Raw genomic sequence first — 5,137 nt, 5'->3', positions numbered from 1 at the left:
AGGAAGAAAGGAAGAAAGGAAGAAAGGAAGAAAGGAAGAAAGAAAGGTCTTTCAGTGTTAGTCTATTTCCTGTTTCCATAGCATATGCTACTCTTCATAGCTGAGTTAAGTTGATTTTACCCCCAAGTGAAGTGGCAGTCCTGAAACAAACTAAGATGCAGGCAATAGCTAAATCACTGACTTTTCCCGTCTAGCTATAGAAACCAGAGTCCATGGTGAATTATCTCAAATGATTTCGGTAATAATTTCTCTCCGATCCTAAAGCAACTGCTGTTACCTTCAACCATGCACAGGCTTTGTAGTCTATAAATGCCAAGGTAAGAAAACCTTTGGAAAGGTAGATTATACCAAACGGGTTGCTCTTTTCTTCATGGTTGCCTCAAGACTTCTCATGCATGTTGACTGCAGAGCATAACTCCAAACCTCACCTTGGAATCCTAATTGTCACACTAACTCTAGCATTTCTCTTCATCCAATTCTAGCACCCTTGTGAAGGAGCAGAGAGAGGGTAAAGGTGAACTTCATTTGGAAGGTTATACTTAGAAATGAACAGCCTAACAGAGGGATATTTTCATTAACACAAATGCTTCAAAGGTCACTTGTGTTAGTTGGGATATCCTAGCCAGAATGAGGGACTGAAATATTGTCTACTCTTAGTATCCAGCACAGATTGCCTAGAAGCAGCCATCTGTGTCTCCTAGACACATTTTTTTTTGAAGTACTACAAGAAAATCATAGCTGTCTAGAACAGAATGAGCAGGGAAACAAATATTAGTAACTTGCCAAGAGCCAAACACTGTGCTCAGTACTTCTGTCTTCCTGATGTATTCATTATACTTTCAAAACAACTAAGACTCAGAGAAAGGCCTTAGCCAAGACCCCACACTGATTTTCCCATTCAATTCTCTCTCTGTCTAATACTTCTGTTGTCTCATGATGATGTTAGGTAATAGGACAATGAGGGCTCAGCAACTCATGTCATTAACACTGTATGACATAGAGGAGATGGCTACCCAAAGGGAAGTTTCTATGTTAAGTGAGAGGACCTACCCACCTTGAAGATACAATGAGCTCACAGGTTGCAATTTCTGTTGTATCTACTATAAAGAAAGAAAACTGGCATTTCTGATGCTCTCTTCTCATCCAAGCAAGATATCAGCAGTTTTCATCCTCACAATACCCAGCTCTCACCTTGCCTGCTCAGCAGTGTGGCCACCTCGTGCATCTCTCAAACCATGCACGTCTATCTGATTGACAATGGATATTCTCAGTGCCTATGTCTCAAGCAAATATCAGGCAAAGAGAATTGGACATTAAAATGGTACTATTGGCCATCAGATTTCCTACATGGCTGTGTCCCTGGCTCGTGTTCAACAAGAGACCATCCCCTTTTATTCCCTTTTCCAAGAAAACATCATCTGAACCCACAAAGCAGGCGTAGGGGAAAAGGAGCAGCGGGGAGAGAGGGAAGCCAAAACAGGACACTCACTTTTTCCTAGCCTGGGGGATGGAGATGATGAAGCTCTGGTTTTGTTTTGGGTTCTGGGATTAGTATTTGATGTTGTTTGTATGTCAATTAATGGAGTGCCAAAGCTAGAAGTCATTTTCCCCAGTAAGCAGATGCTCGGATGAAAATGGACACAAATCTTAGAGTTTCTAAGATCATTCCGGTTTTCCCAAAAGGTTGTTGGGCCTTCAGCCTGGCTCCTCTTTATCTCTTCTCTTGCCACCCAACAGTGCTGAAGGGGTGAGGGCTGGGCTACAAAGGCTATTGGAGTACAACTAATTCCAACATGGCCTCCGCAGATGCTGGATGTGGAGCTGCAAGATTTATTACTTATTAGGTTTCAGTCATACTTTGGCTTGATGTCTTTGGGAATGAAAATACTTAATCTGTGCTACAATATGATGGAAGAATGTGACATTTTATTAATCCCTATTTTGAAAATAGGGATTCACAGTTAAGAGATCGAATCAACTATCAGAAGACACTTTGAAATTTGAACTTTTGGACAGTGCTGTGTCTATAAGACATGAAGAGTCTTAGCAATGAACTGCAGTAGATCGTGCCTTGTGAGATGAAAGTGAGACTTCAAAGTACAGTATGGAAAGTTATGAGAGGCAACAGCAGTGTGCTCTGGTGTGAAGTTGATAAGGGAGGGATTAATAATAGTCTATTTGACTGAACTTATAATCACTTCAGAAAGAATTCTCTAGGTGTGTTAATGTCTGGGTTGCCAAAAAGGTTTAAATGAGGAGGAATAACCCACCCAGCATATAAGTGACATCATCCTATGATCTGGCAGGGGTAGAGGTGGCCCTGGAATGAGTAAAATGTAGAAAGTGAACTGAGCACCAGGATTCTTTTCTCTTTTCTTCCTGCTTCTGGAAATGTGTGATCGGCTGCCTCTGTTGCTATGCCTTCCCAGCCTTGAGGGACTAGACTGTCTTTCTCCTGAAGTTGTGATGTCAGGTAGTTTGTCCGAGGAATTAGTAAATTACCTAATACAGCATGATCCCAAGAAGGGCCATGTCTCTGTTTGCCTGTCCAATCTCCCATGGTAAGCAAGGCTTTCTGTGTTGGACCAGGTAGACCTGCCACAAAGGCTGATAAAATGAACCTCCCTTTGATCTCATTTCTTCTGAAAGCTCTCTAAATGCAGAATTCATTAAGAAAAAAAATGATAGGCAAACAGTAGGTACACTGTTTCACTGACTTCTTTGCTGCCTGCTGCTGTTCAGTCTCCTTGAAGAGACTGCTGCTCATGCTCGTGTTGATCTCAAGAAGTCATTTAGTGTATGTCAGGGAACCCTTTGCTGGTGAAAAGAGGTGAGGTTACCATGCCTCTAGGTTCATTCTCTTATTGAGTACTTTCTGTGCACTCATGGGGTGTTTACTGCTGTTAGCTACACTGTCAGATGGGAAAACAAGATTTGAAGAGACAAACTCACTTCTCTAGGGGGCCATAGTCATCCAAGATGCAGGGAACACTTTCATATCTTGAGCTAAGTATCCAAGCAGAAGGGGATACTCTTTGACTTTATAAGCCTACTCTAGAGCACAGCCCAAGAAAGTAATTTTATACTTTCTTGCTAGTCTCCATTAACAAAGCTCTTAGGAGGAGACATGCAGATCAGTTCCATAACTTCTTCAAGAATTCATCAATTATAAGCCTTGGAGTTATTTCAGTTTGCAAAACCACTCTCATTTCATTAATTAAAAAGTTCTGTCTAAGATAATAGTCAACAGAATGGCAAAGGGCATTGCAAATTCTCCTGTTCTACGTATAGTTGAATTCTTCCTGTAAGTTCAAATGACACCTGCACTGGGAAGAGGGTGAGCTACTATTTTGGCATCAAGCAGACTGTCTCCTATTATATCCCTTCTGTACCAGGGGAAGAGACACACACTGATCCCTCCAAAGGATATCCTTAAAACCATAGCAGTAAGAGTTACTGCTAAAACCTCCAACACTAACAGTCCCTTAGCACATTTTGTAAGAACAGCCCCTGACATTAAGGTCAGTAAATGCTCCTGCTTATGACCTACCGACTCAACCTAATGACAGAAGAGCCCATCACTACATGTATTGCCTAATCAAGAAAAGGACTAGAAAACAAAAATAATAATAATAAATAGCCGGGTGGTGGTGGCGCATGCGTTTAATCCCAGCACTTGGGAGGCAGAGGCAGGCGGATCTCTGAGTTCGAGAGTTCAAGGCTAGTCTGGTCTACAGAGTGAGTTCCAGGACAGCCAGGGCTACACAGAGAAACCCTGTCTCAAACAAACAAACAAACAAACAAACAAAAGAAAAGGACTAGAGAATGTCCAGACTCATTGCAGAAATTAATAAATATAATATGGAACTATTATCCAATTAGGCAGCATTCTTTATTCTGTAAGTTCCAGGTGGGTTTTTCGAGGGGCATAGTGAAATGGGGTTGTGCTTTACAGACCAGACTTACCTGGAACTTACTGTATAGCTTAGCCTGGCTTTGAACTCACTGTACTCCTGCCTCAGCCTTCTAAGTAATGGGATCATAAACCTGCATCACCATGCCCAGATATTTTATTTAGTTTAAATCAGAGCTCTTGACCAAAGCAAGACTGGAATATCTATGTATGGATCACTTAATAAAGGACTGACTCAAAATTTAGCAGTTAAAGATAAAATTCTCATTAACAGACAGCCACTGGCAGTACTCTTGCAAGAAGTTTCCAAGGAAGATGGTGTGCTGGCTGTGGATTGACAGAGATGCTGGCCACATAGGGGCAATGACTGCATTACCCCTACCACATCCACAGCCCATATTGGAAGAGGCAGTCATCAGGAGAACATGGAGAGTTAGGATTAGAGACAAAGATAAAATTCCAACGTTGTGAGGACAGGAAGCTAGAAGCCATTCTGCATTAGTATGCATTATATGGTAGATATTTTCCCCAAGAATATTTGGAGAAAACAGACTTAAAGAATATTGCAATGAGCTGGGTGTTTACAGCTCCCCACATTAGTATGCTGAAATCCTAATCCTCAATGTGGTGATATGGAAAGGTGGGACCTTTGAGAACGGATTAGGTCATGAGGGTGGAGCAGCTGAATTACCGGATGAGTGCCCCAGAGAGATCCCTTGCCCTGTTAGTGTTATGAAAACAGCAAGAAGCTATCACTAAGACCAGAAAGTGGACTCTCTGAAAATAGCAAGACCAATGATGTCTTCATCCAGGACTTCCCAGACTAAGTATTGGAAATAAGTGTCTGTGGTTTATAAGCCATTCAGTCTATGTTGTTTTACCATAGAAACCTGAATGGACTCAGACAAGCAATACTCATCTCTGACCTGGAATTTAGAGGGAATTGCACGCCAGAGGCATTAGCAGGCTGCCAATCATCAAAAGCCAATAATGAAGTCCCACTCTTAGGGAGGAGTCCTGCTAGGTAATAAGAACAATGGGGCCCCTGAAAAGGGTCAACTAATCTTGCACAATAGTGAAACAGAAAACCTGGTTGGAGAGAGGGTACAAAGAGAAGAATGTCCTCAGTACAGAATCTATCTGTCTGTCTATCTATCTATCTATCTATCTATCTGTCTATCTATCTATCTATCTATCTATCTATCTATCTATCTATCTATCTAT

Source organism: Grammomys surdaster, unplaced genomic scaffold (genome assembly GCF_004785775.1).
Source record: "Grammomys surdaster isolate TR1022 unplaced genomic scaffold, NIH_TR_1.0 363, whole genome shotgun sequence".
In the NCBI taxonomy this organism is placed as follows: domain Eukaryota; kingdom Metazoa; phylum Chordata; class Mammalia; order Rodentia; family Muridae; genus Grammomys; species Grammomys surdaster.
Note: the sequence above shows the minus strand (reverse complement) of the source record.